The sequence below is a fragment of the Bombus vancouverensis genome, chromosome 10 (genome assembly GCF_051014615.1).
Source record: "Bombus vancouverensis nearcticus chromosome 10, iyBomVanc1_principal, whole genome shotgun sequence".
Lineage (NCBI taxonomy): Eukaryota > Metazoa > Arthropoda > Insecta > Hymenoptera > Apidae > Bombus > Bombus vancouverensis.
The window spans coordinates 1564963-1591499 of NC_134920.1; the positions used below are offsets into that span (position 1 = coordinate 1564963).

Below are 26537 nucleotides of genomic sequence, written 5' to 3' on the forward strand. Positions count from 1 at the left end.
ATATTTAAGAAATTTTTGTTTGTCGGAAATTATCCAGTGCTCTGTCTTCTTTTCCTTCTCTTTTTGTTTTCCTCTCGTTTTATTTCATTCATTTTCATTATCTATGTATTTCATATCAAAGAGCTTATTCTCGTTATTTAATAATGAAATAATAAATGAAAAGACCAAACGTTCCTCAGAATCGGCTTTTGCATAATTTTCAAGACCATCGTGTTTGAGATATAGAAGCCGAGTAGTTTCAAAGCGAAACACAAGGTACCCTTTTGCGTGCGTTCACAGCGTACGACTCGTGCAGCTTGTTCATAGCCGTATAACGTTCAATTTCACGTTCCCTCTACGTACTCCACGATTATTGGAATTATCCTGAAAACGAAGCGGAAGAAACTTAATGTTTACACGGCGCAATGCAATTGAATTCCATTAAACTACATTTTTGAAACCGAGTCCCTTTTCAATTACATTATCTCAACGAAGAGAACCAAATAGCAGGTAGAACGCAGATAAAACAAAACCATTGGTTGTTCCGTGAACTTCCACAAAGTTCCTTCGACTCTCGAATACTTTGCCTTGCTCCTTCCACTTAAAATTTCAAATGGAAAACGAAGTCCAATTATTGTAACCAAAGTATACGCTCGCCCATTGCCGACGTAAAACCCACGGAATATTAACATCAGAAACGCTTTACGCACCGGTACCCGACCATTTTTCCCAGAAACTCCGTCGAGATTTCCGTATCGTTCAATTATTCTTAGTCGAGGTGGCGCGGCGTCAAAGGTTCCTCGCGAGAGAAACAGACGGAGAAGAGGAGAGAAAAACAGAGACAGTGGGACGAAGGAACACGTAGCAAAGAGAAAATGCATAGAGAGCGCAGCGGCGGCAACGTGGGTTATACAGTTCCACGGTGAAGTTGGGAGCGAAACCCGTTTCATCGGATACCAAAGAGAGTCGTGAAGAGAGACAGAGCGAGGATCGGTGGAGGGAACCGCGTGCCAAGAGTGACGATGTAAACGTCATATATCTAGAGGGAAAGGATATTTCGATCTCAATGGGTGGGCCGACTTGTCCCAGCGGTGTATCCACGGGCCTCCACGAATTCCTGCGTATCGTGCAACGTGCGTCGAGAATCGAGAGGACGCGTCTATTCTCGAGATTGAGCCCGGCCAATTTCGTAGAAACGCGATCGTACCTTCGTGAAAAGCGATTTCGTCGCGCGACGCTCCAAATGTACTCGAGAATCGATCGAGTCTCGGAATCGCGGTCCTAGGATTCTTCGAGGGAAAGGCGAATGCCTCTGTCGACTCGAAAGTGTATGGAATTGAGTCTTTCCGTCCTTTTCTCTCCCTTTCTCCCTATTTCTTTGTAAAAAAAAGTGTCAGATTTTAGAGAAGAGCAGAAAAGAAGGGAATATTTTGTAAATCATTAAAATGTTGGGGAGAAAGTCGTTTCGATTTTCGCGGTTTCGAGATAATGAAATTTACCGGCAGCTCGTTTCTGTTGACGAGCGCGAATCGAGTTCTGGTCGTAAGTGGGACGACTAACGGCGTAACGGTGTCTACCGGCGACGACGACCGCGTTCCATCGCTGTTTTCCTGTAATTTCTGCGATTCGCTGCTCCCTTTCACGTTCTTGCGGCTCCGGGACTCGCGAAGATGCACTCGGAAAGCGAAGACCGTGTTAAACGTGTTCCTATACGGTATAACAAGGGCTACGTCAGTCATATAAGCTTCAACACCTTAGAAAACCTTTAACTTTACACAGAATCAAACTTGTATATCATGGGACGCCATTAATCTGTAATACGATAACGGAAGAATGAGAAAATACTCTTTCTTCGGTGAGAAAAGATATTAAAAATGAGAAAATTATTTAAACGAAATGAGTCGAACGAGTGTGTAGTCTTCGTGAGACCGTTCCAAATTTTCGATAAAAGGTTCGACGATGTCTCTGGAAGCATTGCGTGATCGATAACCGGTTGGTGGATGCAGAGTCGCACACCTTAACACACCTCGTAAAACACGCACAAATGGATGTACTCGCCCTCCGTGTAACCTCGTGCGTAAAATACAGAGTCGTTCTCTCTGGCAATGTGTTTGCCTCGTTTTTGCACGGCGTGTTCCGCCGTTGCGTCGTTCGCCGTTTTTCCTCTCTTTTTCTACTACGTCGTACACAGTATACCGACGACTGAAACTTTAATCGAGGATCGTTTGGGTACTTTACTTAGCGCGAATTCATACTGCGAATAGACGAACATCGTGCACGCTGTAAACACCTATACTTTGCGACAAAAGTCGTGTTTATCGCAATTTCGCGAAAAAAACGTAGTGAAAAAGGAGGAACGCGGTGCGTTCGTTTCACGATGAACCGCGTGACGCGTATTTTCCAATGTCTACGTAGCAGAAATCGCGAAAAATATCCGGTTACGTCTTCCTTCTTCTTCTTACCTTTTACTCGAATAGAGGAGCGTCATCGTTCGTAAATCGTCGTCGCGAAAATAGCATCGTCCGAGGTCGTCGTATGCATCGCCGTCGGATTCGTTCTCGTGGCTCGTACGCGATCGTGAAAATTGCCTTAATTAGAAAAACGCGACGCTTGGTGGTGATCGACGTGTGTGCACGTGCGAGTTGGCGCGCTCCTGCTGCCTCGAAAGAGAGAACGTTTCCGCTCTATTTACATACGATTCTATCGGAGCCACGCCGCCCGTGTACGGTAGTTACTGCTCGTCGATTCATTCTTCGCGTAATTAACGCGAACGGAGATTTCGAACGGGAGCCTCGTTGATTAATGCGCTTTCAACTCGCACGCTTGTTTCGATGGCGTTTGACACAAATTTTCTAGAATAATCATATCGATATAGTACAAAGTACCAAATTAGAGTCGTCATTTCTCTTGGAAAAAATATCGTAATGTACGTGTGTTCGTATATGTTCGCGCGTATGTAAAAATCACAGCAATTGTAATTAACGATAACAGAGTAATTCCAATTTTCTATCCAATGACCGTGATACTTGCAAGCATCGAGTGATTGGCGGAATTTTGCGAGGCTGAACATTTTTACGTTTCTACGAAATCATCGAGGCGAAACAACAATTTTTCTTCGATTTTCAATCTCGCTACTCTCCAGCTCTGTGTGCAGTCTTTTCATTTCGCTCGAGCAGACTGTTGGAATAATACGAGACACAGGCGTTCTCTCATTGTTTTCTCTCGCGTATTTCCATGCAAACCGTCCGCTGGATGGAACAATCTATAACACGCGGTAATTTTCGATTGTTCCCCGGGTTACTGTCTCACGGAGGATCGTAATTTTACCGTTACTGTTTTGCTGCGTTTCGAGCTTGTTCCTTTCACGGCGTCCTGATTTCAAGGACGCTCCTCCAGTATGAAGTAAATCAGCAGAAATTTTAATAGCAGTTACGATACACATCTCTCGCATGCTTCCATTCATTCTTAATTACGTTTTACACTAGTATTCTCGTTACCGATGTTCTTAAAGATACCTGATTTCATAATCCTTATCAAACAGGATTTTCAACCGTGAACTTCGTTTTCGAAGAAAAAAGGAAAGAGACAAGCACGGTATTCCAACATCCGTAAAAAATAACAATTATTCATTGTTCTAATTATTCTCTATCGAAACTGTTACTTTGGATATTTATCATAACTTATCTTACTTACTTATCATACTTATCATACTATCTTGATTACTTATCATACTATCTTGATTACTTATCATAAAACTGCTACTTTGGATATTTTGGCGCCGAAATTTAAGCTACGACTAATAAGATGAAATTTATGAAACCTTAACCGATGCATGCCTAACCTTTATAAATGTCTATACATTTTCATTTACGTGATGCCACAACAACTATCGCATCAGTTACTAGCTAAATATTAAAGCTTTCAAATATTAAGGCGAAACTTTTAACTGGCAAAATTTCAAACCTGCTTACGCCTCAGTTGGATAACTGTGACATTTCGGTTGCTACACAGGAATTAACGACGACGTAGCCGTAATCGAAGAATTAACTCTGTAACTCTATATTCTGCCGTCGTTTATTACCAAAATCCGCCATCCGCAGACATCGTCGGCAGTTTAAGCCTTAAAATTCAGAGACGCGCAGAAATGGCTCGCATCTGGCAGAAAGACGACAGGCGAGGCCCATGGAAGAAGGAAGAAACGGTTATTCGGATAAAATGTTGATTCAGTTTGGGGAGGAGCGTGGTCCCGTTGATTCCGTATTCCGGTAAGGACCTTAAACGGAACGGGAGAGACGAGCAGGACTGAAAACAGGGTAGATGGAGCAGGAAGGGCGGGGCGCGCGTGTCTGTGACAGTAATAACTGGTCCCCCGCGTTGCAGTTGCGCCGTCCACGAGGGCACTTGTCACCGGGGCTCGAGTTAGTTCGAGTTTAGTTGGCATGCGCTAATGCATACAGTCGTGGCGCGCCGCATACAATTATAAATGCGTTTATATCAGCGGACGTCTGGCCGCGAAGCGACCGTGTACGAGCATCGACTTTCTCCTCTCGCTTCCGACAAACGATGTACATACGATACATCCGATTTGCTCTCACTTTTTTTTTTCGTTTTTTCTCGATCAGTTTCGTCGATTTTCTTCTTTGCGTTGTATCATCGTCTCCTTTATTCGTTATCGTCTTTATTCGTTTATTTATTTATCGAAGATAGTCCTTATCTCACCTGTTATTCGTTCTCTCTTTCGCAATTTATCTCACAAACGCATTTCTCGTAAAATATGAAATTGTCTATCGAATCTTCGTTGCATATGCAATATTCGCTAGCCAGAAATATCGGAAGTTATCGATTCTCGAAGCGAATGGTATTCCCTGGCTATGGTAGAAGTTGTCTGGACTTTGTTTCGAATTTCCATGAACACGTTGTTCCCCGGGAAGACCGATCGGAACAGAAACGAGGAGCGAGAAGAGAATGCCGCGGCGAGGGACGAAAGACAGGTCCAAGGGTTTCCTCTCGACCTTCCTCTCCTGTTTTCTTCTTTTTTTTCTCCCCTGTGCTGTTCGGAACTCGAGTCTTCTTCTCTCATCTCGTGGTCGATGCACGCGTGTGTCGTTCGCAGAACTTAGATCGAGCACAATGCTTCTCGTTCATGAGAGGGATCCCGGGGTGGTAGGTTTACGATTTGAAGCCACGCCGTAGATTCAGGGCGACGAGGATCGGTCGCGGCGTATAGATGGATATACGGGAAAACCATGGAAAGAAAAAGGAGCAGTTATCTTCGTCTCGTGGGTCTTTCGACTGATATTCCAAAAATTCCTACGGCTTAATTGCCCTTCGAGTATAGAATCGATCTAATGTTTACTTTTATTTTCTTCCTTTACCTTCATTTCCTTCTCTTCGTTTTCGTCGTCGAGCCAGCCGAAAAAGGGATGCTGGAAGGATCAGAGTTTTCACGGAAAAGAGGTTGTTCGATGAAGTTTCTTCAGGTTAAATTGATCGTTCGATCGTGAACAGGACGGATTTCATAAGTTTGCTTTTTGGAGAATAATAATCACGGTGGTGTATCACATCGATCGATCTACGTCTACGAGAAGACGCATCGTTCTCTTCTCCTTTACAATGAAACGTAACCTTTAAGTGACGAACGAACAGCGTAACTTCTGATTTTCCAGCTACCTCATCCAACAAGGAACGCTCAGAGCGAATGTAACTTCCTTCTTCCGCTCTGTGAATGCGAGCGGTTTGCTTCACTAGGGTTCCGTTACGAATTTGGCAAGACAGTTACCACGGCTTGATTTTATCCGAAGCTCCAATCCAGGAAGCTACTACGTACGTTGCCACGAACGAGCCTGTGCGTACGCTCACACGATTATTGTCAAGGACACTATATGACTATCGCGTAATTATCTGCTAGCAATTTTATCGAGCGCCGTGATGACAAGCGCGTATGATCACCGTTGAAATTGTATTGTCAAACGTCACGGTCGATAGAACCGAGTAATGTAAGCGTGTCGTTTTTCCATGTACTTTTCCGATATTTTCTATCTTGCACGCGCTCGATTTACGCTCTGTGAGATAGGATGTTTTGCATTTGGTTCACCTCGCATTTAATCGTTCTAACTACGGAGAAGAAAATGACACAGGTACGTTGTGGACAAGAAAATTCGTTTTAAATGAATTGCAAACATGAGACTTTATCGAAGAAATTCTTTGTTATGGACAATGATATTGTTCAATTGATATCTTTGAAATTAATCAAGATATCGATACGAATATTTAGGAATGTATTACATAAACTTTGATTATTCCTTCTCCGTTATTCATTTAACGTTATTTAAATTACAGATTTAAAATATTCCCTTATAAAATATCTGGCATTTATACATTTTATGTAACTTGATTATTTCACATAGTGTGTATTAATATGTTTTGCCACTTGTATATCCGCTATCTTATATCAAACACAGTTATGACAAATGCGTACAGTTATTATTATCTTTAAAATTGTAGTATTAAACGTAGCAGTTGATAGGATCGAATAATTCAAACGCGTGCAGTCGTATCATATTTTATCGTACGTATTGTTTTCTACTATCTTTTCCCGATATTTTCTATCTCGTTATTTCGTGCACATGTTCATGTCGCGTTCCATTCGATAAAATATTTTGCATTTTCCACTTAATCATCGAAATGAAGAGACAAAGAAATATAGGTGTGTTCGGAAGGAGGATGCTCGTTTTGTATGAATTAGAAACGCGAGAAGTTAATGTCCCGCGTTTCGCTAGTTGTATATCCGCCACCTTTTCGTATTATATTCTTAGGGAAAGGAATATATCGTCCTTTGGGGACGCATCTGTTGCGGGGCCATAAATTTCCACCCCCGTTCTCGGAGTGCCACCTTTCATTCCCTCTCGCGCGTTTCTCCCTAGGTCTGCGCGACCGTTCGTCCGCCACTCGTAAATCATCCTGATCACAATTTTTCTAATTTGATCCAACCACCCCGCACGAATTATCGGTCCGCGTCACGATCCAACGGATGCATAAATGTTGGATGTCAACCAGCAAATTGGTCGAGGCCTTTTCAAGTGTCGTCGTTGTTTCCAGGGAATATTATAATCGTTACTGCATTTCCTATTTATTTTGATACGTTAAGAAAGTTATCTATATCATTCAATCGTCGAAATTCTATTTTCTTATTTTCCTACTTATTTCCAAAAGTAAGGTATCCGGATCTCTAGTACTGCATTATCAGGATAATATTAACTCTAAAATACGGCCATCGATATAATCTTGTACGGTTGGTACGATTTTCTACGGAAGCTTCTTAAAGTTCTACATCCGTATTTCATTCGTTAATTAATGATATTTCCTCGTCTCAACGACGACATTTCCATTTCACTGTTCACTTCAGACAACCATTCGTCGCAGAATTCTAGATATCATATTTAACTCCGATCGTAGAAAAACAACTTCTTAAGATACGAGAAGGATAAATTCGCGACAGCTCGGTGACGTAAGACTAGATCGGTCGTGTCAGCCGCAAACGATCCGGGTTGACTGCGTTTTTGGAGGGTGGGAAGTAAGATTTGATCGGACAGGTAGAGGAGGGTAAGAGGGTGGAAAAGAATTAACGATAATCGACGGAGGGCAATCCAGTATCCTTGGAAGGTCTGGTTCAGGGCTGGTCTTCTGAAAGAGGCTATGACGGTCGTGCCGCTGGCGATGGCGATAGTAATATCGATTTAGCAAACGTTCTTCCCCGCCTCCTCTGCCTCCTTACCTCTTGTATATACTACGTGCTCCGTAACCGAGATAAACTCCCACCGTATTCCTCCTCCTACTCATCTTTGCTGCCAGCCCGCCTCGCGCTCACCGGTCCTATACCTCGTTTTATCTGGTTATTTATTTCTCGTTGCTGGTTCTCTTTACCCGTTACGCGTTTCCAGCTTCTTTCGCGAGGTCCTCCTTGCCCTCTCTCGCTTAAATGCACGTCGTCGTACGGGAAGAGCATGAGAAACTCCGTCCGGGCAACGATAATTACGGTCTGTCAGAGGATCTGTTTTTGGTTTATTCAAAAATCACGAAAGGTCGACGGCAGCGAAGAAGTCCGGTTGACCTTTGTACAGCGCAGAGGTTAGAGATCGCATATAATCTTTGACTCTCCGAAAACATAACGCTGTTGATCGAAATATATTCGTTTTGTATTCTGTTATCGTCTTCTTATTTAGATTGCGAATATTTACGATTATATAGATAAAGATTCGTTTCCTCTATGAATTATCGTAATCAGATACGAATCCAGCTTACTTCAGCATGTCATGTATATCCAGTTCATTTTTAGAGCTTTGGAGGTTTCATGAATGCATAAACACGTGCAATTTAATTATATTCACGCATATAACATTCAGTACGATCTCCTCGCTTTAGTGAATATATAAAGAGTTACCGTAGTGAACGAGAGATTCTATTTTATTTTTTACTATCTTTTACTAATTAGTATTTCTACTACTACTAATTAGTAATTCATGATTTATAAACATTACGTGCCCTCTTACTCGCTGCGATAAAGTAGAAAACAAACCGAATAGATTTGTTCCAAATAAACGTAAGATTGGTTTTGGAATATTTAAAAAAGAAATCTACATTATTGAATATACATTGAACCACATATACATATTTATAGTTCCTTGCGTAAATGTGGAGACATTACGCGGTTTATAATAAGCCGCATTTCGCAATGCAGCACGGTGTTGGAGCGTGCATCTCCGTTTTATCGCGTTACTCGTGACTTAATTCGCGTGCAACGTGTTGCTCGATAGTCGATCGAATCCAGTGCTAACGTTTACTCTGTATCGACTGTAGACGTATATCGAACGTCTGATAAACATCGAGATTTCTTGTAGCTCGATGAATTATTTAACGAATCCTTGCTGAGCACTCGAATCAGGTTACATTGGTGATAATAATGATCGATTGGTGATTCTCAAATACGTTCTCCGTCGCGATTTCGTAACGCTCGAACGGAAGATCTAGAAATAAAATTTCATTAGCGGCTAATTGCCACAGCCGGTATAATACTCGTGGCGAAAGCGTTTCAAACTGTCGATACCGATTCGATAAATTCTCTCCCGCGAGAAAAATCGGTCTTTGGATCTCGAATTTCTCTTTAATTTCATTAGCGTTCGTCGAGAGAGCGGCTCTCGCGGAACGGAATCGATCGATCTCGATTGAATTCCACGCCGCGTCGTCCAATGGATCGATCGATTTTAGTTAAGTTGGACGCTCCGATGCGGAGGTCTCGCAACGATAACGAGAAATTATCGTGTCGATGCCACTCGCGTCGAAATAAACTTTCGTAGTTTTCAGCGTTGCGTCGTTTCGTCCGGGTATCGAAGTGGGTAAAATCCGTGGGAGCAGCACGGCGACGCTTTGAAATATCAGCGCCGTTTCGTAGCGGCGTTACGCTTCATAATTCAACCGATACCTTTCCTGTGCCTCTCTCTCTCTCTCTCTCTCTTTCTCTCTGGATGTTGCTTCGGCCCGGCCCGGCACCGATCGAACGGTTGTAATTTTTATAAAAATAGAAGCTATTCTTCGACGAACACCGTTTCATATCGTCCGTTGTGCCGTTTCACGTATTATGGATATGTTTTTCGTGGAGTCGCGTGAGTGATTCGCCGAGCTCCACTTTACGGAGAAAGCAATGCATTCTTGCGAGCCAGCCGAGTAAAGAAGTTTGATTTATTTTCGAACGTTCAAAACCCTACGATCTTTGTACGATATTTTCGATAGGGACAAGTATACTCGAACACCTTCCAATTGCTGTTATTTCCGTGGAGATCTCGTTGTATACAACGAGGTATAGGAAAAAGATATACGAAATAGATATACGAAAGATACGATTATAAATTCCCCGGGAAGCCCAATTACTTCGATATACCGCTATCTAACGTATTTCGCGAACTCGCGAAAGAGCACGCTGCATTATATAAGAAGCGTAAAATGTATCTCGAGGCTAAGGGATATACTCGTTTCGTCGGCGCATCGTTGGAATGCAGCGAGTCGTACAACAATTTGCTTAGGATAGCGACAGGAATAGAGATAGGAACGAAAGTTCGGAGAGGAGATAGAAGCAAATGGAAAAGGGAAAATTACGCCTGGTAGCATGCAACATTCGGTAAGGAACAGAGAAAGGTAGGCAGTACACGAGACGTCTTTCATCCCGTTCCATCTCTATTGTCCTCCTTGCGAGTCTCTCTTCGGCGAAATCGTACTAGTAATGAGGAAGCAAGTTCTCGTCTCGGGAATTAGAACCTTGACTTTTCTCTCTCTTTCGTCCTCTCTTTCGTCCTCCTGGCTCCGTGAAAACTATGACGCTTCGTTGGTTTTGAAGTTGGGTTACCATTACCTGTTGTTTTCCTTTTTTGTTTTGCTTTGTCACGTTACGTAAACCCGTTTCTATGGTTCTTTACGCTTTTAGTGCAAACTGGCTGCCGTTAAACGACTAGTCTTTCTCTGGTTTCTGTCGTGTTCGACACGATACGTGTACACCGTAGTCGATAAATTGCTCGCAGAAACTGAATACTTAATTAGTTAAATTTTCATATTTTCCTAACTAATAATTTCAGTTTGTTCGTATGATATTTACGCTGATACGTTTATATTAACTTTTCATAACACCACCTAACACTCAATAGTTTTGAATAGGGATCACGAAAAATTAACTCAGTCTATGATTTTCTTAGTAGCTGCTTAAGTGGGTGTTACCTATAGCTGCAATGCCGTATCTGATGAAAAGTGTTGAAATTTTACAAGAGGTTTGAGGTTTCCATTGAGATTTTCGTAAAACAAAACGTGGTATGAATTCGTTAGAAATATCTAAGGGTTTGAAAATTGAAACGAGATACGTCTTAGATTGCATCAACAAGGCTGTACTATACGCTGACCGATTGTACATGGAACAAGAAATACACAACAGAAGTTTGAAGTTGGGGAGATTTTCATCGAAATGGAAAGTTGAGTCAACGGTTTATCGACTGGCTGTTCGCGACTTTGTAAGTCGAAAGTGGTTTATTCCATTCGGTTTTCGCTAGAAATCCAGTTTGCTTCTAAGGTATTGAAAAATAACAAGTTACGAGAACTAGAAATAGCGAGGCCTATTTAACGCGTATAAATATGGCACCTAAATATGATAATTGGAGGGGCGAGTAGTAAAACGTTTGAAAGAAAAGAGAAATCCGGAGCAACTATGGAGCCTGTAGAAGCGAAGTGGATTAAATGGAGCGCTATTTTCGACGATCCTTGTTACGGGTTTCGAGCTTTCATTATCGATTCGCTCATTGTTACGTTTCACTTTGGACCTTTAAGTGTTCCAGCGAAATCCAATGGAGCACGGAACGTTTGGACGTACGTAACCGTCTTATAATCATTGTTTTACCGTCGTGGGATCTTCTTAGTTCCCAAGTTCTATTCTCGTGTAAAAAATGTAATACTAGAACTACCGAGGAGTAAACTATAAAATAAAAATGTAGCGAAGAATAAATGAATGTTCTCATAATTCACAAAAATCACAACGTGTCCCTAAAATTATATCACTTCTAAATCCGTAGAATTGTCATAAAAATGTTACCAGTAAATTATGAATATTATTTGAACTATTCTCATCTCTTTTCTTCTTAATCTTATCCCAGTCGTACGCGAAGGGAGAAAAGAAGCGACAAGCTGTTGGCCATTTAATTCCGAATGATAAGACAAGGGTCAAATATGCAATAAGAAAAAATAAAAGAAATTACTCTTTGCTCCCTTGACCAACATTTCCATCGTTTAATCTCAGCTTTCAAGACTCTCCCCGCCGCTCTTAAATACTTCTAGAATCCTACGGCGACTCTTTGTATAGTATAGACGATGGCTTTAACTATCGTTTTCCGATAACCTTTCCATTTAAAAACTGTTCACATTAACGCTAATCGTCAGACCGATACAGATCGATCCATCGCTATGCCCGCTTCGTTATCCGATGCCACAATAGTTTTATTATTTGTCCAACTATTTTTCCTCATTAACTGGCTATTAGATTTTCTTTCTTTATACCTAATTGATGAGTTTAAACGTTAGTCGATGTAAATTTTGTAAAGATATGAAATAATGTAATATGAATTTGTTTTATTTAGGACAGGATTAACTTATTAATTTATTTAGCAACACGTTATTTATAACTTTTAACGGTCAATTTTAAATGAATGTTCGTTGCTTACACCAAAAATTTCAATTTCTTTTATTTACCATTTCGAGTCCTCAGTTCCTCCTCCTTTTGCAAATACTTAAACCGTCTTGCACAACTTTACAGTGCAAAGATGTCAATATCGAGCAATACGAAGTTATCGCTGCTATCTCGTTCGTTATGTCGTCGTTCATCTATGGTATATCGCGATTGTCTACGTTATTACCCAAATATTAATTATAATTATATCAAAGACACCCGTTAAAGTATCAATACGTTAATATCAAGCAAAAAGGGATTCTCCTCAAGCTACATTGTTATCGTCGTTCGGTGTACGATAGCTATCGTTACTGGCGTCGTTGCTATTTTACGCAAATTGTAATCTGTTCGACGGTAGCACAAAGGAACTAGCAAAATCGTCTAAACGTATATCGTAAGGTCGTGCAGCGTATTAATATCTAGATATCACGGTACTCCAGCATGAAACATGATAATCTATTGATAACGAACGGGACGATTGCGCGTATGACACGATTGGGTCGCAATTGATTTGATGCGTGAATTTGATCGCAACGAGAAAATACACGGGGGAGCGCGTCGATTTTTTGGCAGCCGTGAAATAATAAAAATAGTTTCTGCCGCGGTAATGGAATCTGCTGCTGGCAACGGGAACACTCGTATTAATAGCCCTTCGTATTTTTAGTTAACGAAAAATACGGCATACAAATCTGTCGGTTATTGTTTCGAACGAGCGATCTATTCCAAGCGGAAAAATTCAACTCGTATCGCTTTGAGTGATGATAAAAAAAAAAAAGAAAATCACGAATGTTGCAAGTTAATATACATTGCCGGTTGCATTTCTCAACTTCGCCTCGTAAACGTGGTATCATTTGAATAATCCTATTAGATAAAGTATCCACGATGTTTAAAGACTGATTTAGCTTATCACTGAAAAAATACTAAAATGTTCTTCAATGGCATATTTCGTAACTTTGAGCGATCAACATAACATGATAAACGATTATTCTCTCAATTATAATTAAACTGACCACTCTATATTTTTACAAACATAACCGATACTTTAATGTGCAACATAAAAGACAGATTACAAATTTTTCTGTATTTACGAAGAATTTGAAGACGAAGAAATATACAGAATACATGTAACATATAGAAATATATATATATATATATATATATATATATATATAATATCTAAAATATTTTTCGATACGTTGTAGGTAAAATAATTTTCTGCCTAGGTTCTTTTTAATTATATTCATAAATATGAATTCAATAACGATCGACCGTATCCAATTTCTAATGACGATTATCCCTTTCTGTCGAAAAAATAAACGTGTCCAATAACCTGGCGTTCGTTTCTTTGGTCATCCGCGATCAAAAATATTGTGCGTCGGAAAAACGTGGAATGACTCGTGTGTAAGTTTCAAACAAGTAAGGATGAACAAAGAAAAGCACGTGCTAAGCTCAGCGAGGAAACTGCTGGATCGGCAATGTCAAGTTACGCAAATCGATTTGCTCAAATTCGCTAGTACACAGTATGTCTGGTCCGCTCGTTTTTATCTTTATCGGTTATCTTTCCTGGGGCTTTCTCCACGAGTCAACATTCTTGCGGGCGAAAAGCGTGGAATCTCGCGCGTATCTTTCGTTTCGCACTATTCTGGCGCACAGCTCGTTCGCGCGGGCTAGCGGAACGTCCCGTTTGCGTTCCACCTCGATTTCAGCTCCATTCGCTCGTCCGCGTTTGTAAAGAAGATATCGATCGTTTTGTTTCCGTCGTTCGTCGGATCGCTTCTGTTTATTCATTCAGGATGCTGGAACGGATATTCATTGTTCATGGCAGGTTCGTTAGTTTAAAAAGTGGGTTTTAATTGATTTATTAAGCCGCGTTTAAATTTAATTTTCTTTAAAAAATAGCGTTTCATATTCTTCGTGTCAATTTTTTTATCGGCGGAGATTGAAACGAAACGTGCATTGCTTTATACAAGGAATTAACCCTTATCTTAAGCAATAACTTTATATTATCAGACAATATATTATCTGTGGTATAAAATATTTAATCGAACGATTTCCAATGAATCGGTCAAAATCGTACTCGTGTATTTTTAACGTAGCCTGTGACTGTCAACCATGGACGGCTATCGAACGATTATACACATAGACGATTGTATAGTTAGTTGCTACGCTCTCGCGACTCAGATATCGATCGTTTGGGCTCGCGTTACCCGCTAATTGTCGTATCAGACATCGATCACTCGAGTAATTCGTCGATTCCGATATCGTTGATGTATTTACGCAACGAGCAGGGTAGACCTTGATCGTCTTATCCGTGAAGCTCTTTAATTTTAATTACTTATCGATCGTGACTCCGTGCATCGTGCGCTCCACACGAACATCGATCCGTCGCTGACTCTTTCTTGCACTCGCTGCAGGCGTTCTCGACGTGGTGCACGCGTCAATGAATGCGAACCTGCTCGGTCACCGTCGCGAGTGTTTCGCTATTTACAAGCCAGTGGGTAATTAGTTTCAAGGTTACGTTAGTCATGCATACACAAACTCGATCAGGATCTCGGTGACTTATCGCGACGCGTCTGGAATCAGCTGAGCGATATATGTACTTACGCTACTCATGCAGATAACGACTGTACGAATATGGGTTAGAGACATTGATCTTTGTCGAATCTTTCCAATTTATTCCTCTAACTAAACGATCATTGCGCGATGTATTTTTCTTCTTCGTCATTTAACGTAAGCAAGGAATAAATGAATTATACATGAGTTTACGGCTGGGTTCGATTTCAATATTCATGAATAACAGTCAGTACAACAGTTTCGCTTCGTGGCATACGATTACTATTCTGTAAAGAGTTACGTTTCGTTTTCTGTATCTATAAACGACGATCAATAGTAAAGAAATTATGAATTTTATAGTTGTATATCTGTATACCCCGAGAACGTACCTATATAGTCGTAAACTAAGTACTTTGATATCTGAAAAAATCGAGTCGTGTAAAAATAATGCTCGAACTTACAATAGTAGAATATACAACGTATAGTTTGAGTTCACTTCACTTGTATATATAGTGCAAACAGGAACTTAGCGTAAGTTTCTCATTAAGGTACTCGTGAAGCGATCGAACCTTTTTCGTCAAGATTACGATGATCTTCCGAGAATACACATTTATTTTTTATAGAATTCGAACCATTTCCTTCAAGTCTACCTTCTTTTTCTTTAAAGAACTCGCATGATATTCTAATCTTTTTAGTGAAATGACAATATTTTCAATCTTCGGTTATAATGGATATACTTCGAATAACATTTGGTACAACGAACAAACATATGCGTCTACTGTTATAAGTCACGCATCGCGTAAGCGTTTGCAAATTTATTTATTAGTTCTGAGTCACGTTTACTACCGAGCACTCGAGTTAACAGTGAAGCAACCTACTAAATCGAAGATAAAGATAGGGACGAGCGTTTAGACGCGATTCGAAGAGACCCTTACGCGTGACGTTAAATCGATACGAGTCCCCTTAGTCTTATCCTTACGACTTAGCCTGTGAACGTGAACCGAGATCGGATTTTCAGGTTTGCAAGAAAGTAATGCGGCGCCTTGACGCAGGCGCTGAATAAGGATTGTTTCGTCGCGTTTTATCGTCCGCGGGGTCGCGTAATTACACGATGGGCCGCGCCACCCACCTGCGTTCGTACTGTATACGCGCTCATTCACACCGGTCATTGTTGCAGGCTATACGAGCTATAAGAGCGTAGTTGCGATACGTGTAAAGAGTCTGCTTCGCGCTGGTTCGAGCTGAGAGCTGTGAATCTGCGTGGGCCGCGAAGGACGCAGCCAGAGCAACGACTTCATTTGTTATCGACCTCATAGGAAAGGTCTGCGAAGGTTCTCGGGGCTAGTGGCTTCACGGTTAGTCCACGTAAAGATATCGAGTCCTTTTTCGGTCTTGCGCGCGCGCGCGCCCCCCTCTCTAATATTTCAAGGGAAACTGGTTGCCGCACCGAGAGAACGTAAACTCGAATTTTTCTCACTGCTGATGCCTTGATAAAGAAGCATCTTTTAATTCCGTAGAAGAGAAATCCTTTATAGCTCTTGGTAGATTCGGTCTTTGGTGGAGTTGCAAGGCGTAACGAGGAATGTTATATCACGTTGTGTAATTAGTTCGTTAGCATTAAAAAAAAAAAAAAAGAAATTGTTACATGCGATCTATTTAGTCAACGATATTATTACTTTGTACTATTGGCCTTTGAAAATAGATCAAACAATTTATTCACCTTACTATCCATTCCAAAGTTTTCATTCTTTTATCAAAACAATCTGTACAATTCTCAAATTATTTGATGATTACTCGTGAAACCAATTTTCCGAATATTGAAATAATTAATATCCCAATGATATCACCGATAATCATCCATATTACTAAGAGCTACTTCATAAATCTGTAAGTATGTTGTACGCATGTATGTGATCGAGGACAGATTTATAATTGAAATTTTCGTTTACGAAACGCAACGATTTTTGTTACAATCCAAGCGATGAATCGTTTTTTTTATCGTCAGATTTTTGTATGTTTTGGATGTTCAATTTACGGAGAAACAATCGCTGATAGTTATCGAAATATACGTATAGGCGGCGGAATAAAACCCGTACCATGGAAACGAATTTTAATTTCCCCATGGACTGTAACTTTATTCAATCGCGTTGTTTCGGCTATTTTCGTTTGTAACGCCAAAGCAAACGCAAGTATCGACGTTTTTCGATGCTCCATGTTTCCCCATGTAGAAGTTGTTATACAACGCGACTCGTATAATACCGGAGCTCGAAATATCTTCGTTATATTTCGACGTGGCGAGAGAGACGCGGCTGACGCGATCGATATTTCAATGAAATTAACTTTAACACGGATCGTTTTAATCTATGGGATTTAAATAATAAACAGAAAACATGTATATAAAAATATCGTTTTTAAATACGACCAAGTCGCGGTAAAAGCCAGTTTCTGATATTAATTTCCACCATTAACTTGTTCACCTAATTGCTTCCACGGAAACAAGCACAGTCGACATATTAATCCTCTCTCACGATTACTCTCACGATTATACAACGGTTCGAAACGATTATTCACGCGAATATATCTTCCTCGATCGGTATCTATTTTCGCGTAAACTGATTTAAAACAATTCCCTGGAATATCGGAGCTTGCTACGAATAATAGATTTATATTATCCGTTCATTACCGTAAGGACGAGAAAAGGACGGTCGGCGATCTGCGTGCGGTCAGAAACGAGCCGCGATACTTTGGTAACGCGTTCGTTCCCGGCGCGTTATCTCGAATATGTAATCTTATCCCCGATCTGTAAACACCGAGAGATAAGTACCGGTGGATAAGCGGTTACAGGTGGTTCTCCTCGTTTCCTCCGTCTCTTTCTATCTTTCTTTCCTCTTCCTCCCTTCATATTTCCTCTCATCCTGGCTTTTACGATCTCTCCTTCTCTCTTGCAAGCCTCTTCTCAAACTGCTTCCCGTCGCCTTCATCTGGCGCCACCATGGCGCACAGTACGCCGCTTGATCGAGGATTTGGATTTCGTTTGGGATAAAAATCAAAATTTGCGGGCCATGTCCGAACGTTCGCGGTCCACGTTCGCCACGTTCGAGTGTCTCGACGTTACGATCTTCTCGACTTCCAGCTAAATGAATATGTAGCAGGCACGCGCTTATATAGATATAGCTCCTCGGGACGAACGATTGCTCCGATTTAAAATGGATAACGGGGACCGTGTAAACGCATCGGATAGATCGAAGTGATTTCGAGTTGATGCTCTTTCGATCGCAAACGAGCATTTTTTTCAGTGGTTTTTTATTATCTGGTTTATCGACAGTTTAACACGTTGGCTTCTGAGCGAGTTTTGTGTGTCTCATTCGTAAATAAGTATCGTAAATACTTTATTGACATTATGGCAACTGGTGACGCGACACTAATGCCGAGTGTTAACTAATAGTACGCAATACATATATCTTTATGTAATTGTTACATTACTGCCTTTGTATTTTTCAAATATCGCAGATTATTGAACTTTTCGACAGGCATAACGAGAACGATATATGAAAATATAGTATTGAAACTTTGAAACAATAAATTTGTTTCATATCAACACCGTTATGTTTGATAACATAGTAATAGCATAGTGGGTTAGAGCTAAGCATCGTAACTACGTTTTGTCTCTAATATTTACATACAATATTACTTTTATCATAAGCGATAACTGTCCGAGTTTTGATTTATTTTGTAAGCCAAGACCGTCATTCGTATATTTATTTGAACAGAAGCTCGCCTGTTAAGCTCGGAACAGATTTTGTTTGATCGCATAACGTCGGGTTCTCAAAACAAAAGCCGCGTGTCACACATATGTCATGCCGCTAGCGAACGTGTTAAGCGCTTTATCGTGCATTCAGTACTTTACGTTGCCACTGAAATATTAAAAGCTACTATAAATTTCACGAGCACTACTGTTTCTTTAATTTACTTTGTTAAGTTTTGAACGAAATCCAGGAACATATGGTTATATGGTAAACGTGTTCAGAAATTGAGTAATGATGAAACAGCGTTTGCCGCAGGGTCGCCGCGTAACATGGTAAACAAGTATAATTGATTTACAACGGGCTGTTTGATACCGGAGAAGTTTTTCGATAAGATAATCGTCCCACTATCGTTAGTATTTTATGTTCATCTTCCCCATATTATTCTCCGTCGGTATATCTGTTTATTATTTATATAACGAATTTACTATATTTACTTTGATACTTCATTACGTGATAAAGCACAATCACACACCATCAGGCGTATTTAACGATAATTGAAATTATTAACTCTTCGAGGATTTGTTTAAATTTTAATTGTATATAAGTAAGACAGTCTCGTTAGGCGTTAGAACGAAAGTAATGCAACGCGTAATGTCAGAGTATGATTTATAAAAGATATTTAATATTAATTTATCTCGTCAAGGATTATATTAACCCAACTTTTCAATTTCGATCTTTTAGTTCCTTGGATCTTCAGATTTTCAGTGTCCATTACGCGTTGTTTCGTTCCTTGATCTTTAACGAGTCGCTGTTCAACTTTCACGATATATTGGCGTATTCTAACGGAATTATTTCCTAACATACGGACGCAGGTCGGCAGACGCACGTGGAAAACATGGGTATTTCCGTTGGTGTAAACCGAACGCATCGCTATCCTAATCTTAGAATATCGTTCAGCGCGTGGCCTCGTCTTTGCGAAAAGCTCGTGAGCGCGAGCGCATATCGTCGACCGCGGCATTTCAAAAAGAGCAACATTTGAATTGGCGACGATCTCGAGGCGCGCGAAACTGCTTTACCGTTTCTCTTTCCCCAACGATGTCGTCTTTGTTAGTCTTTGTCATTACTGTTCGTCTTTGTCTATACCGCGCACGAGTGCGTGTGTCGAAACGAGCAACAGTATACGCTATCGTGCGTAATATAAAAAATAGATAAAATATCCCAAGTACAGTACTCGTTAGAACATTTACGAGATAGGTGAAACAAATCCTTACATACGTAGCATTTTTCTGTTCGTGCTCGTAAAAATATTTTGCATGGATCGCCGCAGCCTATTAACGCTTGATTCTTTCTTGACTAAAACAGTAAAAACGAATAGTATCAAATTTTGTTATCTAGACAGAAACTGATTATACAGATATACTTCATTATTTTCGACATACTGGTTTTTAATCTAATTATCTGTACTTGTAGTTTAAACATATATTAATTTGATTTTGTTATTCATATTTATTAGTTTTAATTTGAATTTATTATTGATATTCGTTCGTTTTAATTTTACTTTACTTTTACTTATTTATTTGTTCAATTTCAACAACGATATTAAAACTGAATAGGTGATAATTTTGATCTATTATAAAATTCAAAATTTAAATTGAGATTAAATACTATTTTATATTAATTCATATCGATTGAATAGATTATAAATTATACAATTTAAATTTATAAATTAATATTTAAATTTGCCGATAATACAACGAAATTCTTTAGTTTATGTTAGTTCCTGTAGATTTTTGCACGATAGTGTACTTACCTAGTACGATCGCTCTCGAAACAACAGCTTAGACGCTCGCAGCCCGAGACAGCGTAGTAGTGTGGTGTAACGCGCTACTTTAGGGTCAACGCATTGCCAAGGTGGCGGCCATGTGGCACGTTCTGGCGCATGGCAAAGCGCTTGCGTGCACACTCGACCCGGCTTATCCTTGATTGGCCGCCTCTACGTGCATACATCGCATCAGCGCAGCGTGCTACAGTTCTGCACTCACCGCTATTATTAATCCCATTAAGGGGCCACGGGCTATCCCAAAATCGACGAATTCAACCGTTGCTTCCCTTTTTTCCATTTCTTCCTGCTTTATTTGTTGCTTTCGTTCGTTCTTTCATGTTGTTTCTTGCTTTTGTTTGCGGATTCGGTAACTCGAAACGGAATAGCGATCGCTCCGAGTGAACTGGTTCGTTTACGAGAGTGGTCGATTTGTAGAGCAACGCGTTCCGAGCTTTCTCTTTTCGCAGTTTTGTTAGCCGGTGTTGCTCGTGAATTGTTTAACCTGTTGCCTTGCTGTTCTTTCGAGAACGTATTTTGGGATTAACGCTGCAACCGCTGATCCATACTTTCTAACTAAACGCTGTGTGCACGTGATTCTAATCCAAGTAGATCCGAATTGTGTGATCAGAGTAACAATTAACTTTGATTTCACCAAAAACTTGTACGTTTTCAGTATTTGCATTCTGTTTATGTACAATTAGTCCGAACCTCGTCGCTCTAACGTGTTTGGTATTTTTAATATTAAAAGAGTCGTTGATAGTCGATTAAAAGCTTGTTTTCTCTGTGAGAGTAACAGCGAATTCTACTGAGAAAATTAAGCTGTCAAAAATATATGAGAAAACGTTAGAGCTATCTTATCGAGGGGAAGCTATCCCATAGTTAGTTTCAATAGAGTTCATTTTTCAGGTTTCGTTGGAAAACGAACGAGAAGCAGATTGGAAACAATTTATATTTCTGCTTGCACTTTGGTCAGTCGACGGTAAGGATTAATTCAACCTCTGCTGACGCCACTTGGAATACTGCCGACTCGACAGTATTTTGTCCGTTGCAAAATAGTATTAACCAATTTCGCGTTTCCCCTTGAACGCTGCGAATTCATTTCGACCACCGTAATATCCCACGCGGTTAATAAATATCACCTTTCGTACAAAGATTGATATCTGTTACTTGCCAAAAAGATATTTCACAAATACCGCAAAGATATCAGTATAAAGTAAAATATAAAGAGCGGTATCCAATAGGGAACAGGATTGAGAGCATCGAGGCCGTGATTTAAGTAGAACGAATCAACTGATGTGACACAATTTGCACATTTTCGTCATCGATCTCGAACATCCTCGTTATTCCTTCGGCGAAGGCTGGCTGAATGTAAATAATTGCATCGTGCGTAGGGTGACGGCCTTATTTGATTTACGACATTTTATTTGATGCACACGCTTCTTGTTTAATGGTTTGAATTTTTCTTAACATCTCTTTTTCTGTATGCCAAATTGATCGAAGTATCTCGTTTAGAAGGAGTGAGGGTGAAAATAGATCAGAATTTATATTATATTAGGGTCGTCTTTTATTATAGATGTTTCCGGTCATCGCGAAAATTTGTAAGTTCTTGGAATCATACTTTCATAACGCGCGTCTCACACGCATATATTCATATACACTGTCTGTAACTGTCTGCCTGCGGTTGGTTAACGGAAGGAATGTAGGTTTGGTTGGTTTACACTGTAATAAGATCACCTTCCGGGTCACAACCTTAAAATAGTCGGAATGATTGTATCTACAAATCGGTCATTTACATTTACAGATTAGAAGCGCAGCGAGCAAAATATATCTCGTAGGCAATTTTCCAATCACGCATAGTACTCGCAATCATCCTTATTATTCGATTTTCATTCACTCTCGCGCTCCACGAGATTCCAGAGTATACCAGAATGCATCTTCGCGAAGCATTAAACATGCCTACGTACTAATAGATAATTGCGATCTCTACCAACTATTTATATACTTATACCAAATCTGTTGTAGCTTTTATGCACACTTTTAGATTGGTTTGAAATCTTACCGATAGGTATACAGTCATCATAGCCGGCTTCCATTACAACGATAATGAAAACTCAAGATGCTTCGTACAACACGGATAATATATTCATAAAAGATGTATACATATGCTCGAACTCTTTCACGAGTCACTGTATACATGTCTCTACCTCTTGCACATCTATTTATGTACATATTCATTACGTTCTTCACTCCTTACACCGTCCCAAAGTAAGCCTTTTCCAAGTATCCCCTTGGATAGCGATAATATCGCTATAACGTGCATTGGTAACGCGTCTCTTAATCACGCGAGATCGCATCGTAAACGTAAACGCGTAGATGCTATAACATCCAGCTGATCGAGGCTCGCTTCACGTCGATCGTAAAATATAAGTTACGCGAAGGATAGCTCCATAAATTGATTAATTGGACAGGAGCTTTCAGCCATTCTCGATTCCATCGATTTATCGACGGCACGCCGATACAGTTCTCCGTTTCACCGTACCCTGAAACTTTATCGGCCTTAAAAATGAAATTCTCCGTCTCCCTTTCTTTCTCTTTTCCGTCCTTTCTCCGATCTAGTTCTGCTGGTAACTTCCGCGACGTTTAACCTGCGTATATCCTTCGCGGTGTTTATTAGCGGTCATATACACGTCCTTTGACAGAGAGAGATAGAGATAGAGATAGAGAGAGGGGGAGAGGGAGGGAGGGAGAGAGAGAGAGAGAGAGAGAGAGGGAACGAACCGTTGATGCACGTGGCTGTCGTCAACGTGACTTTCTAAAATCGTTAAGGGATAAATGTGCGTGCCGAATCGGGCATTGTCCACGATACGGCTGTTCGCGTACAGTTACCTAAGGCTACCGGTGAAGGAAAGTCGAGAGAGCTCGATTTACTCTCTCGACTGCATTCTTAAACGTATTTCGTAGGAACGTATGGAAGCATTTCCAAACTCCGTGGATCCCCGCGTTGATTTATCGGCAGTGGTTAAGGGATAGAACCTGGTAACTGCTTGAGCGGTTTAAGTACTCACTCCTGATAAAAGTTGATCGTCTGGTTACTGATTTCGTTTATATAACGGGCGAGGAACCGTTACATTGTAAAATGTAAAACTATGCAATGTAGAAACGAATGTATTATACGATAAACATAGTCATATTATTATGTTATGTTTGATATTATGCTGATTAATGGTAATTAAATAATGTTATTGTGGTTAAACTGCGGATATTTATAAAAATGTGAATTGGCATAAATATTCATTGAGTAGTGATGATATAGAGGGAAGCCTCGCATCAGAAAGCTGCGAAAAATATTTAATACGCAGTAGCTCGCGGAAAGATCGAATTAAATTTGTTAAACAATATGGATAGAAAGATTATTTTTCCATATTTTATTTCCTTCGCTTTGACGCCCGTGATAAATTCCGATAACAAGAATATTCATTCTATACGACGAGAAATATCATTTGAGATAAATTGATCGATTTTATCCTAAACGTCTGTGACACGAATTCAATCCTTTTCACAATGTGTTGATTAAGTGGAGTTTTGGAGCGTTTATTCGTGTCGACGGAGCGAGAAATTTTTAGTATTTTGTGAATTAAATGGACGATCTTCGCTCGTCAAGGCAAACAGGACCAATTACCGCCAACGTTATTTCCATTGAATTTCTTGTTTATTTTTCGTCGACTTTATAAAGTTTATACTGCGCTTTACGTTTATAATATTAAACACGACAAGAGGGGAAATTTTGAAAATGTTGATTGCCATCCCAACTTTTCCAAACGAATTGGATAATTCTAAATCGAAACAATCTATATAGATCGTTCGTTTCTCGATCATCACGATTAAATTCATATGTTCTCCATTAGATAAATTACGCACGAATTACAATAGGATGTATAAGAAAGATCTTCTCAGCAAAGAAGATCCCTCATTCTGCAAATTGTGCGAAGTTGCGCTAACAACGATACACATTATCTTGCACTCCAGGAAGCATATTTCCTTAAGCACAAAAAATTAATAAAAGACACAAGACTGTTGCAAGAATTGCTGCAATATTTAAGTCACAAATTACGTAGCAAATTGTAAAATTTGTTTTCTCTTTACGTTGCTAATAACCTAAATAATACGGCGGTAAATACGAGCATAAATAACAAGATTTAGAAGAAATCGGTGATCTTTAAAACTTGTTGAGAATGATTCAAATTTGTGAAGAATTTGTTACGACAGATATAAGTCTTAGTCAAAGCGCATCCAAAAGTCATATCTGATCTATGAAAGTTCGACCTACTTGATCCCAAATTCATGAGTTCGCATGTGACTGTTCTCGGAACCGAGAAATCCAGTAGGGATGACTCTAGATTTGTTAGACTTTGCATCGGTGATCCTAAACCAACGAAATTTCGCTTAAAAGAATCATAGCGCTATACATCCGGATTTGCGTCCCGTTACGTGGGATTGCACTGACAATAGTGGCGTGTGAAAGCGGTCGCCACGAGTCGAATTGTTATCTGTAGCTTGTACCTGCTGTCGTAATGGAGTACCCACGGTGCACGTGGTTCAGACGCTGGCGTATAAAAGGCGGCCGATTTAAAGTGGTCATTTAATTTTATCTTAAGATCGCTGGCTCGTACAACGGATTTCCCTTTACGGAGTAAAGTCTTTGTTGAAATTGGAGGCGTATTGCTTACGATTGTCCCACTTTTTCGACATAGTCGTGAGCGAGGTATTCATAGCTATTATTTGAATAGAATACAAAGCATCGTATCGTTTCATGTAATCAAGAATACATTTTAATATAATGTACATTTCGTATCCAGAATAATTCCGTTTGTTACCTCTTGGTAACAAAGGAAAAAAGAAAAGAAATACTTGAACAAAAATACGAATGCTCGAGCATTTTTCGTCACGAATGACCCCGATATAAATAGCTAGCCTGTAAATCGTTGCGGTTCTCCCGCGATTGCATCCCACACCCATTATCATTATCATCATCTGCCGTCACTGTCATCAACCTGTTCGTATCGTAATAGCTCGTACCCAACATCGTTCCCATTACACTTTTTCTCCTCTTTATTCTTGCGAACGTAATCCCTCCGTTTGCTCTTTTCCCTGTGATCGTTTTGGCTTTCTTTGCGCGCGTCATTCCTCTTCCCTTTCAATTTCAATAGCTCGCTGCTTCTAGTCCTTCGATTCCATTTCCGCGTCTCCAATCAGCGATTTACCCAAGTGGAACGCGATATACCATCGCTTAATCATCTCTCGCTCTCTGTTTCCCTTTCTTCGTTGCTTCCTTTTTCTTCCCCGTCCCGTTCGTCGTTTCCTCCTGTTTCATCCACTTTCTCCACGAGGTATCGTTCCATTTCGGTCTGATTTTTCCTTCTTCTTCCCTCGTTCCCCTCCTACAGTTTTCTCTCCAACACCAAGGACTCGACTAACTGGATGTTGCCTCCTTAGCCTCAGCTTCTGGCGCGGAACTTCCATTTAATTAACCGGCAGCTCGTGCCGCGATACTTCACTATCGTCTCTCGTCGCTTATCCTCCTTCATCTTCAAGTCGACGAGAAAGTTTGGGTTGGGGCTCTTTCTTTCTCTCTCTCTCTCTTCCCCTCCCTCTCTTGCTGTCTTTCCCCCCTTCTTTTTATATCACTGATGTTCTTGGCGAACTCCGACGCTTATAGTTTGTTACTATGCGTGCACGTAAATCCGTTCTTGCGATACTTTATCCAACAGATACGCGCTGTTTACCGTGTATTCGCGAGATACGAGTTAGTCCTTCGAGAAATGTTGAGATTATTATTCAGTTATTTGAAACGCTACTGCATTTTTAGGTAATGCATAATCTACTCGCACTTTGGCTAGGGAAGTTTGGTTAAAAGTAGCGTAGGATAATTTTTGTATCTTCGTAACGATTGAAATAATTGGTATCATGTGGTGATTTGTTCGATTTATTTAATTTGTATGCGGATAACAGAATAGAATCGTTATCTTATAAACAGCGGCATTGTTTCTTCCGATCGTCGTCGAAAGTACCAGCGTCGTTAATTCCAATCATACATACGTCAGAATGGTTTGAGATAACCTCGTTCTATCTCGTCACACTAGTAGCTATCTTAATAATAGCCGCCTCGTTTTCGAACTTAGACAAT

The 26537-nt window shown here is 40.2% G+C and overlaps 1 protein-coding gene and 1 long non-coding RNA gene across 4 annotated transcripts in view; one reads left to right on the forward strand and one right to left on the reverse strand.

Moving 5' to 3' along the window:
• The window catches only part of LOC143303224 (uncharacterized), a 52197-nt gene extending 31809 nt beyond the window's left edge, over positions 1 to 20388 (reverse strand). Inside the window, exons 1-2 of the long non-coding RNA XR_013059310.1 lie at positions 20342 to 20388; positions 19807 to 19884 (exon numbers count right to left, since the gene is read on the reverse strand). This is a non-coding gene — a long non-coding RNA (uncharacterized LOC143303224). The remainder of the gene's footprint in view (positions 1 to 19806; positions 19885 to 20341) is intronic.
• LOC117159170 (uncharacterized) overlaps positions 1 to 26537 on the forward strand; it is a 329345-nt gene that overhangs the window by 18371 nt on the left and 284437 nt on the right. Inside the window, exon 2 of one of the 3 annotated variants that reach the window (XM_076622000.1) lies at positions 21260 to 21332. The exons of the other annotated variants lie outside the window; for them this stretch is intronic. The gene's annotated coding sequence lies outside the window, so the exon portion shown is untranslated. The remainder of the gene's footprint in view (positions 1 to 21259; positions 21333 to 26537) is intronic. 3 annotated transcript variants of the gene reach the window in all.